A 12,894-nucleotide genomic window follows, 5' to 3' on the forward strand; every position below is an offset into this window, starting at 1 on the left:
TATAGAAAAACTTCAACTCCCAGCATTCCCAGACAACTGTTAGCTGCAGCCAAGGCTGTCTGGGCCTGTCCTGCTGGGGTTGAACTTTTGTAACGTCTGGAGGGCCACCAGTTTGGGACCCCTGCTCCACAGGAAGTTGTGTAGTTCTTTCCAGTCTAACTACAGTGCTCTCTGCTGACACCTCTGTCCATGTTAGGAACTGTCCAGAGCAGGAGAGGTTTGCTATGGGAATGTTCTTGTACTCTGGACAGTTCCTGACATGGACAGAGGTGTCAGCAGAGAGCACTGTGGTCAGACTTGAAAGAACTACACAACTTTCTGTGGAGCATATAGCAGCTGATAAGTACTGGAACGGTTAAGATTTTTATATAGGGGTAATTTTTTTTCCACCGGAGTACCCCTTTAATAAAACTGAGAATTTATAAACAATCATCAGTCATATATATATATATATATATACGAGAATAATAATAATTTATAAACACTTATCAGTCATATCTATATATACGAGAATAATAATAATAATAATAATTTATAAACAATCATCAGTCATATATATATACGAGAATATTAATAATTTATAAACACTCATCAATCATATCTACAGTGGGGATCAAAAGTTTGGGCCCCCAGGTAAAAAATTTGTATTAATGTCCATAAAGAAGCCAAGGAAAGATGGAAAAATCTCCAAAAGGCATCAAATTACAGATTAGACCTTCTTATAATATGTCACCAAAAGTTACATTTTATTTCCATCATTTACACTTTCATAATAACAGAAAACAAAAAAATGGCGTCTGCAAAAGTTTGTGCCCCCTGCAGAATTTATAGCATGCACTGCGCCCTTTATACAGCTGACACCTGGGTCATGGATTGTTCTCTATCATCTGGGAAGACCACGTGATGTCATCTCATAAATACCCAGACCCATCTGACCTTGCCCCAACAATCAGCACCACTGGTTCTTCTAAGCAGTTGTCTAGAAATCTGAAACTGAAAATAGTTGACGCTCACAAAGCTGGAGAAGGCGATAAGAAGATAGCAAAACGTTTTCAGATGTCAATATCCTCTGTTCGGAATGTAATTAAGAAATGGCAGTCATCAGGAACAGTGGACGTTAAAGCAAGATCTGGAAGACCAAGAAAAATATCAGACAGAACAGCTCGTAGGATTGTGAGAAAAACAATTCAAACCCCACGTTTGACTGCACAATCCCTCCAGAAAAATCTGGCAGACACTGGAGTTGTGGTTCACTATTCCACTATAAAGAGATACTTGTACAAATATGGTCTTCATGGAAGAGTCATCAGAAGAAAACCTCTTCTACGTCCTCACCACAAAAATCAGCGTTTGACCTTTGCAAATGAACATATAGACAAGCCTGATGCATTTTGGAAACAAGTTCTGTGGACCGATCAGGTTAAAATTGAACTTTTTGGCCGGAATGAGCAAAGGTACGTTTGGAGAAGAAGGGGAACAGAATTTAATGAAAACAACCTCTGTCCAACTTTTAAGCATGGGGGTGGATCAATGATGCTTTGGGGTTGTATTGCAGCCAGTGGCACAGGGAACATCTCACGAGTAGAAGGAAAAATGGATTCAAAATAATTTCAGCAAATTTTGGATGCTAACTTGATGCCATCTGTGAAAAAGCTGAAGTTAAAGAGAGGATGGCTTCTACAAATGGAGAATGATCCTAAACACACCTCGAAATCCACGGGGGATTACATCAAGAGGCGTAAACTGAAGGTTTTGCCATGGCCTTCACAATCTCCTGACCTCAACATAATTGAAAATCTATGGATAGACCTTAACCTGTTAAGGACCCAGGGCGTACCTGTACGTCCTGAGTCCGCTCCCGTTCTATAACGGGGGGCCACAGCGTCTAAAGTGAAAGTGAAACTGTTGTAGATTAACTCATCGTTCTTGTACATAATGTATATACCGAAGCGTAGAGAAATAACTCAGACAGAGCCATTGTGCTTTAGCGTTCTGTGTGCTGTCCACTGGTCTTTATTTCAAATCGTTCAAGCTCATATCACCTTTGTCATTAACATAAGTTCCCACCCCCTGCTAGGGGATGTTCCAGCATTTAGGGAGTGTGAAAATATCATGAGGAATGTGCCTTGTCCTCATGGCACTCCACTTCCTGTAACTTTCCCTTTATTCAAAGTCTTCACACGATGGGAGGAGTCCAGAGCAGATATCGGAAGGAGCAGAGGGGGGAAACAGATGGGGAAGGGGGCTCCTAAATGAATCATTTTTTACATAGATAAATCTATTACAAGCCCCCCTAGAAAATGATCATTCTACCTTTCCCTAATTTCCATCATCCTATCTCATCTGCCCCAATGTGTTTTCTCGAAGGTTTCACTGTACTTTAGACGACACATGGCTTGTCCATGGACCCCCTTAGCCTCAGACTTTACACATATGGAGTCAGATGCTGTCCCTATGGGTCACTGGTGTTATAGATGGAAGCTCTGTAATGGGGTATAGGCCTCATCTGTAATCTCAGGGTCCACATTTGTCATCACTGGTGTTATAGATGGAAGCTCTGTAATGGGGTATAGGCTTCATCTGTAATCTCAGGGTCCACATTTGTCATCACTGGTGTTATAGATGGAAGCTCTGTAATGGGGTATAGGCTTCATCTGTAATCTCAGGGTCCACATTTGTCATCACTGGTGTTATAGATGGAAGCTCTGTAATGGGGTATAGGCTTCATCTGTAATCTCAGGGTCCACATTTGTCATCACTGGTGTTATAGATGGAAGCTCTGTAATGGGGTATAGGCTTCATCTGTAATCTCAGGGTCCACATTTGTCATCACTGGTGTTATAGATGGAAGCTCTGTAATGGGGTATAGGCTTCATCTGTAATCTCAGGGTCCACATTTGTCATCACTGGTGTTATAGATGGAAGCTCTGTAATGGGGTATAGGCCTCATCTGTAATCTCAGGGTCCACATTTGTCATCACTGGTGTTATAGATGGAAGCTCTGTAATGGGGTATAGGCTTCATCTGTAATCTCAGGGTCCACATTTGTCATCACTGGTGTTATAGATGGAAGCTCTGTAATGGGGTATAGGCTTCATCTGTAATCTCAGGGTCCACATTTGTCATCACTGGTGTTATAGATGGAAGCTCTGTAATGGGGTATAGGCTTCATCTGTAATCTCAGGGTCCACATTTGTCATCACTGGTGTTATAGATCGAAGCTCTGTAATAGGGTATAGGCCTCATCTGTAATCTCAGGGTCCACATTTGTCATCACTGGTGTTATAGATGGAAGCTCTGTAATGGGGTATAGGCTTCATCTGTAATCTCAGGGTCCACATTTGTCATCACTGGTGTTATAGATGGAAGCTCTGTAATGGGGTATAGGTCTCATCTGTAATCTCAGGGTCCACATTTGTCATCACTGGTGTTATAGATGGAAGCTCTGTAATGGGGTATAGGCTTCATCTGTAATCTCAGGGTCCACATTTGTCATCACTGGTGTTATAGATGGAAGCTCTGTAATGGGGTATAGGCTTCATCTGTAATCTCAGAGTCCACATTTGTCATCACTGGTGTTATAGATGGAAGCTCTGTAATGGGGTATAGGCCTCATCTGTAATCTCAGGGTCCACATTTGTCATCACTGGTGTTATAGATGGAAGCTCTGTAATGGGGTATAGGCCTCATCTGTAATCTCAGGGTCCACATTTGTCATCACTGGTGTTATAGATGGAAGCTCTGTAATGGGGTATAGGCCTCATCTGTAATCTCAGAGTCCACATTTGTCATCACTGGTGTTATAGATGGAAGCTCTGTAATGGGGTATAGGCTTCATCTGTAATCTCAGAGTCCACATTTGTCATCACTGGTGTTATAGATGGAAGCTCTGTAATGGGGTATAGGCTTCATCTGTAATCTCAGGGTCCACATTTGTCATCACTGGTGTTATAGATGGAAGCTCTGTAATGGGGTATAGGCTTCATCTGTAATCTCAGGGTCCACATTTGTCATCACTGGTGTTATAGATGGAAGCTCTGTAATGGGGTATAGGTCTCATCTGTAATCTCAGGGTCCACATTTGTCATCACTGGTGTTATAGATGGAAGCTCTGTAATGGGGTATAGGCTTCATCTGTAATCTCAGGGTCCACATTTGTCATCACTGGTGTTATAGATGGAAGCTCTGTAATGGGGTATAGGCTTCATCTGTAATCTCAGGGTCCACATTGTCATCACTGGTGTTATAGATGGAAGCTCTGTAATGGGGTATAGGCTTCATCTGTAATCTCAGGGTCCACATTTGTCATCACTGGTGTTATAGATGGAAGCTCTGTAATGGGGTATAGGCCTCATCTGTAATCTCAGGGTCCACATTTGTCATCACTGGTGTTATAGATGGAAGCTCTGTAATGGGGTATAGGCCTCATCTGTAATCTCAGGGTCCACATTTGTCATCACTGGCATTCTTGTCGGTCGTCTCACACTTCTTCTTTAGGCAAAACACAACAAAGCAAGATTATTAGAATTATAAGTATGGTTATTTTACCGGTCCTATATTGGCTGAGATATACGCGCAACAAGTCTCCCAAACATCTTGTATACCCCCTTTTTACTTTTACACCATACATCATATCTAATGCACTACCATTTTGGAATATTATAGCGGATGTGACTCTTAGTTGTTCGGCCTGACCTTGAAAAGCATTTACAAAGAAATGTATTAATCTTAGTTGGTTATAATAGATATAATTAATTTTACTCATTACTCCGTCTTTTTATTTGACCTCTAGCTATAAAACTCATCTGGGACCCCCCTTGGGACTCCTTTAATATACACAAAGGGATCAAAACTCCCAGCAGGGGCTGCACGTTTTCCTCTAAAGTGTGGTGTAGATTTCTTTGTAGGTTCGGTAATGGAAGTGTGTATAGGCAGACGTGTCTTGACTAATGTGTATTCCCCAGTTTAATTCCTTTCTAATTTAACTCTAAACTTCATATCCCCAAGTATCCCATACTTTACAATAGTTACCATTTACTCATCCCGCTAGCTAGGTCTATCCTTTCTATAATCTTACACCAAGTATTCCTTTCCTTTATAACATTAGTACTCACAGAAATACTTGTTGCACCCCGCTATTTGTACATGTTCACCTACTGATTCTCCTCATACAACGTCACCTCCTAACAATCCGTTGTGATTATCTTTCCCTTGGGAACAACCATGGTTATGAACAGTTATCAGAGATACATCTATACGGGATCATCATATGCAATCTTCTCTTTCATCTATACGGGATACATCTATACGGGATCATCATATGCAATCTTCTCTTTCATCTATACGGGATACATCTATACGGGATCATCATATGCAATCTTCTCTTTCATCTATACGGGATACATCTATATGGGATCATCATATGCAATCTTCTCTTTCATCTATACGGGATACATCTATACGGGACCATCATATGCAATCTTCTCTTTCATCTATACGGGATACATCTATACGGGACCATCATATGCAATCTTCTCTTTCATCTATACGGGATACATCTATATGGGATCATCATATGCAATCTTCTCTTTCATCTATACGGGATACATCTATACGGGATCATCATATGCAATCTTCTCTTTCATCTATATGGGATACATCTATATGGGATCATCATATGCAATCTTCTCTTTCATCTATACGGGATAAATCTATACGGGATCATCATATGCAATCTTCTCTTTCATCTATACGGGATACATCTATACGGGATCATCATATGCAATCTTCTCTTTCATCTATACGGGATACATCTATACGGGATCATCATATGCAATCTTCTCTTTCATCTATACGGGATACATCTATACGGGACCATCATATGCAATCTTCTCTTTCATCTATACGGGATACATCTATACGGGACCATCATATGCAATCTTCTCTTTCATCTATACGGGATACATCTATACGGGATCATCATATGCAATCTTCTCTTTCATCTATACGGGATACATCTATACGGGATCATCATATGCAATCTTCTCTTTCATCTATACGGGACCATCATATGCAATCTTCTCTTTCATCTATACGGGATACATCTATACGGGATCATCATATGCAATCTTCTTTTTCATCTATACGGGATACATCTATACGGGATCATCATATGCAATCTTCTCTTTCATCTATACGGGACCATCATATGCAATCTTCTCTTTCATCTATACGGGATACATCTATATGGGACCATCATATGCAATCTTCTCTTTCATCTATACGGGATACATCTATACGGGACCATCATATGCAATCTTCTCTTTCATCTATACGGGATACATCTATACGGGACCATCATATGCAATCTTCTCTTTCATCTATATGGGATACATCTATATGGGACCATCATATGCAATCTTCTCTTTCATCTATACGGGATAAATCTATACGGGATCATCATATGCAATCTTCTCTTTCATCTATACGGGATCATCATATGCAATCTTCTCTTTCATCTATACGGGATACATCTATACGGGATCATCATATGCAATCTTCTCTTTCATCTATATGGGATACATCTATACGGGACCATCATATGCAATCTTCTCTTTCATCTATATGGGATCATCATATGCAATCTTCTCTTTCATCTATACGGTATACATCTATACGGGACCATCATATGCAATCTTCTCTTTCATCTATATGGGATACATCTATACGGGATCATCATATGCAATCTTCTCTTTCATCTATACGGGATACATCTATACGGGACCATCATATGCAATCTTCTCTTTCATCTATACGGGATACATCTATACGGGACCATCATATGCAATCTTCTCTTTCATCTATACGGGATACATCTATACGGGATCATCATATGCAATCTTCTCTTTCATCTATACGGGATACATCTATACGGGATCATCATATGCAATCTTCTCTTTCATCTATACGGGATACATCTATACGGGATCATCATATGCAATCTTCTCTTTCATCTATACGGGATACATCTATACGGGACCATCATATGCAATCTTCTCTTTCATCTATACGGGATACATCTATACGGGACCATCATATGCAATCTTCTCTTTCATCTATATGGGATACATGTATACGGGATCATCATATGCAATCTTCTCTTTCATCTATATGGGATACATCTATACGGGACCATCATATGCAATCTTCTCTTTCATCTATACGGGATACATCTATACGGGACCATCATATGCAATCTTCTCTTTCATCTATACGGGATACATCTATACGGGATCATCATATGCAATCTTCTCTTTCATCTATACGGGATACATCTATACGGGATCATCATATGCAATCTTCTCTTTCATCTATATGGGATACATCTATACGGGACCATCATATGCAATCTTCTCTTTCATCTATACGGGATACATCTATACGGGACCATCATATGCAATCTTCTCTTTCATCTATACGGGATACATCTATACGGGACCATCATATGCAATCTTCTCTTTCATCTATACGGGATACATCTATATGGGATCATCATATGCAATCTTCTCTTTCATCTATACGGGATACATCTATACGGGACCATCATATGCAATCTTCTCTTTCATCTATACGGGATACATCTATACGGGATCATCATATGCAATCTTCTCTTTCATCTATACGGGATACATCTATACGGGACCATCATATGCAATCTTCTCTTTCATCTATACGGGATACATCTATATGGGATCATCATATGCAATCTTCTCTTTCATCTATACGGGATACATCTATACGGGATCATCATATGCAATCTTCTCTTTCATCTATACGGGATACATCTATACGGGACCATCATATGCAATCTTCTCTTTCATCTATACGGGATAAATCTATACGGGACCATCATATGCAATCTTCTCTTTCATCTATACGGGATACATCTATACGGGATCATCATATGCAATCTTCTCTTTCATCTATACGGGACCATCATATGCAATCTTCTCTTTCATCTATACGGGATACATCTATACGGGACCATCATATGCAATCTTCTCTTTCATCTATACGGGATACATCTATACGGGACCATCATATGCAATCTTCTCTTTCATCTATACGGGATACATCTATATGGGATCATCATATGCAATCTTCTCATTCATCTATACGGGATACATCTATACGGGACCATCATATGCAATCTTCTCTTTCATCTATACGGGATACATCTATATGGGATCATCATATGCAATCTTCTCATTCATCTATACGGGATACATCTATATGGGATCATCATATGCAATCTTCTCATTCATCTATACGGGATACATCTATACGGGACCATCATATGCAATCTTCTCTTTCATCTATACAGGATACATCTATATGGGATCATCATATGCAATCTTCTCATTCATCTATACGGGATACATCTATATGGGATCATCATATGCAATCTTCTCATTCATCTATACGGGATACATCTATACGGGACCATCATATGCAATCTTCTCTTTCATCTATACAGGATACATCTATATGGGATCATCATATGCAATCTTCTCATTCATCTATACGGGATACATCTATATGGGACCATCATATGCAATCTTCTCATTCATCTATACGGGATACATCTATACGGGACCATCATATGCAATCTTCTCATTCATCTATACGGGATACATCTATATGGGATCATCATATGCAATCTTCTCATTCATCTATACGGGATACATCTATACGGGACCATCATATGCAATCTTCTCTTTCATCTATACAGGATACATCTATATGGGATCATCATATGCAATCTTCTCTTTCATCTATACGGGATACATCTATACGGGATCATCATATGCAATCTTCTCTTTCATCTATACGGGATACATCTATATGGGATCATCATATGCAATCTTCTCTTTCATCTATACGGGATACATCTATACGGGATCATCATATGCAATCTTCTATTTCATCTATACGGGATACATCTATACGAGACCATCATATGCAATCTTCTCTTTCATCTATACGGGATACATCTATACGGGATCATCATATGCAATCTTCTCTTTCATCTATACGGGATACATCTATATGGGATCATCATATGCAATCTTCTCTTTCATCTATATGGGATACATCTATATGGGATCATCATATGCAATCTTCTCTTTCATCTATACGGGATCATCATATGCAATCTTCTCTTTCATCTATACGGGATCATCATATGCAATCTTCTCTTTCATCTATACGGGATACATCTATACGGGACCATCATATGCAATCTTCTCTTTCATCTATACGGGATACATCTATATGGGATCATCATATGCAATCTTCTCATTCATCTATACGGGATACATCTATACGGGACCATCATATGCAATCTTCTCTTTCATCTATACGGGATACATCTATATGGGATCATCATATGCAATCTTCTCATTCATCTATACGGGATACATCTATATGGGATCATCATATGCAATCTTCTCATTCATCTATACGGGATACATCTATACGGGACCATCATATGCAATCTTCTCTTTCATCTATACAGGATACATCTATATGGGATCATCATATGCAATCTTCTCATTCATCTATACGGGATACATCTATATGGGACCATCATATGCAATCTTCTCATTCATCTATACGGGATACATCTATACGGGACCATCATATGCAATCTTCTCATTCATCTATACGGGATACATCTATATGGGATCATCATATGCAATCTTCTCATTCATCTATACGGGATACATCTATACGGGACCATCATATGCAATCTTCTCTTTCATCTATACAGGATACATCTATATGGGATCATCATATGCAATCTTCTCTTTCATCTATACGGGATACATCTATACGGGATCATCATATGCAATCTTCTCTTTCATCTATACGGGATACATCTATACGGGATCATCATATGCAATCTTCTCTTTCATCTATACGGGATACATCTATACGGGATCATCATATGCAATCTTCTATTTCATCTATACGGGATACATCTATACGAGACCATCATATGCAATCTTCTCTTTCATCTATACGGGATACATCTATACGGGATCATCATATGCAATCTTCTCTTTCATCTATACGGGATACATCTATATGGGATCATCATATGCAATCTTCTCTTTCCTCACTAATTTCCTGCATAGGTTTTGAAGAAATGGGTGACAATTACAGAATCTGAACTAGGTACAGTTTCACAAAAGGTTCTTAATTGTATACTTTACTGTATCTATGGTTAGGGATCAGTACAATTAGACTAGGAGATACTGATATTGACCTACCCCAGGCAGTTAGATGAAGTCTACTCATATTCTCTGAAACAGGTAAGTTGATTATGGAGCGTGTTGGTCAGGTACCTTTATTGTTTTTACCTAGGTCATATGTCAGATGTAAATGATGACGTCTGTACAAACCCTTTTTCTGCATTGTTGAATCCTGAGGCGACCCAATGTACTGACATTACTATGCACATAGTTCCCCTCTGCTTAGTGTATGGGGTCATATGTGTTACCATGGGGTACAAGACTGCTGGCACATACATTTTCTTACCAACTCTCTCCGGATGCCGTCTTTGCCCTGTACCACCTCTTTCTTCTTCCATTGGTCTCTCTCAGCATGCATAGCTGGTTCCTGCAAGAGACCTAACCAGAACATTCCACATTGCCCATCCACCTGTACACTTTGTATCATCATTGTGGGGGAACAGGAGTGCTGCAGCCTTGGCAGCCTCCTCCACCATTCAATCCCCTTGGCTTCTGGGGCTGTTTCCTTCATGTGTCTCTGATCTTTACGATGGCCACTTTCTCTGGCAGCTCTCGGACTTTGAACACTTGAATTACAAATTTACAGATTGGTTCGCTCAATGATTCAAGAACACTCTTACTCCAATAGGCCCATACTTGTGGGCGATAATTAAAGTGTACCCGTACTCATTGTGTCATACCTTTAGATATCTTACACATCTCAGTGAATACCTTCAACTCTACTTCTCTGAACCACCAGCTCAGATCGAGTGGTTTATTGCAGAAGAACTTCATTCTGCGTGTAGTCACCATATATCCTGTCTTATGTATTACATCTTTACATTACTTGGAACAAACTTACATTTATAACTCAGCATCAACCATGGATTCTCCGATATCCTATCATGGCTCTTGAATTTTTTATTTTTTTATTTAATAATTATTATTATTTTTTTAATCTTATAAGTTCAAGACAATCAGCATCTTTGTATTACGCTAAATACCATCATAAAGTTATCCACTTAAAATTGATGTTATTCAAATAAATACAATGTAGAATGTATAGGTATATCACGTTGTATATGCAGGTACTATTATCCAAGTTTAAACAGTAGATTTGTAGTTCCCTCAATTTAATGTGACTGTGTTTCCTTAGACCAAGGCTGTTCTGTCAATCTTCCTATAAGCCCCGCCTTTCTCCTCCCACTCCTCTATGTCACTGGTCACCACCCCTTTGAGTCTGGCATTTTTCTTTCTTTCAGTTTGTTCACTCCTCAGAAATTTGTGAGCAATCAGCGCCTACATGGAGACATACCACACACATGTAACAATACCAGCATTTACAAATACTCAACATACAACACACACAGGGCCCACATTCTCACCAAAAATAAAATGTAAAAGAATAAAAATATATACAGAGCTCCTTCAAAAATTGGGAAAAAAATCATCTTCAATGCGCATTATTTATAATCAATAAACCATTAGCTGATTTTAAATGCTTAAAGTAATATTCATTAATTAAACAGTGATCACTTTTTCATTTATTTTACGTTTTATTTTATTCTCCTTGGCCAAACTTCTCTTGTTACTCCAGACCAGGACAGACATGACAAGACCATAAAAGAGCGGCCGGCCCCATCTATACATTATTTAGGAGGTTCGCAACTGGTGTCAGAATTAACACGGGCACTCTGTCGATTGGTACAGGTACTACTACTCCTATCATGGAACAGTGTGTTCCATGCTGGGAGTAGTAGTGCTACCTAAAAAATTTATTTAATAAAAGTGAAAAACACACACACTCCATTTTTATTATTGATAGCTACATTTTTAGTGCCCTGCCTGCCCACATAAATTGATCTCTGTTTGTTATAATAAAGAAAAAAAAATGTTAATACAATTTTCTCCATCACTACTGTATCTTTTTTAATATATATTTTTTAATAGTACCCTACGAAATTTTATTTAAAAAGTTATATCCATCCCTTTTTTCGATAGCTAAAGTTCATATTTCCTCCCTTATTGACTCCTAAACGGACCATTCTAATAACGGATGCAGGGGGATGACATTTAGTGGCATCCATTTGTGTCGGTTTTTCATCCGTCAGTAACAGCCGTCCGCGGACTCCCGCAGTAGGGGCTACTACTGCTCCCGTCGTGGAAGAGACTTCTTTGCATGGTGGGAGTGGTGGTTCCCCGTCTGCGGGTGGCTGGGGAGAGTATATTAGTGTTTGTGCTACTGCCCCCGTCGTGGAGCAGAGTCTGTTCCATGTTGGGGGTGTTGGTACAGGGGATAAGGTATTGATAGCTCCAGGTATCACTTGAACCAATGCGATCAGCAGTTATAAAGCAGTGGAGTGGGCGGCATGCTCTGCTCCCCTGTGATGTATATAATATAATCAGATAGTCAATTGCATTTCCTTATAAATTTCCCTTTTTTTTTTTTTTATCCATCTTGCATTCCTGCGAAAACAAACTTATTAAGAGATTAATAAAATATCATCAAGTAGTTTCATTAAGACATAATCAAGTACATACACAGTTTCACCTAAATCCATTCACTGCTCATACTCTGTGTATTTCTAATTTATCATAT

At 39.1% G+C, this 12,894-nt stretch overlaps 1 protein-coding gene across 1 annotated transcript in view; it reads left to right on the top strand.

The window, feature by feature from the left end:
- ABCC10 (ATP binding cassette subfamily C member 10) overlaps positions 1-12,894 on the top strand; it is a gene marked incomplete at its 3' end in the record, with an annotated part of 112,257 nt that overhangs the window by 19,864 nt on the left and 79,499 nt on the right.

This window comes from Hyla sarda, unplaced genomic scaffold (genome assembly GCF_029499605.1).
Source record: "Hyla sarda isolate aHylSar1 unplaced genomic scaffold, aHylSar1.hap1 scaffold_874, whole genome shotgun sequence".
NCBI classification, from domain to species: Eukaryota; Metazoa; Chordata; class Amphibia; order Anura; family Hylidae; genus Hyla; species Hyla sarda.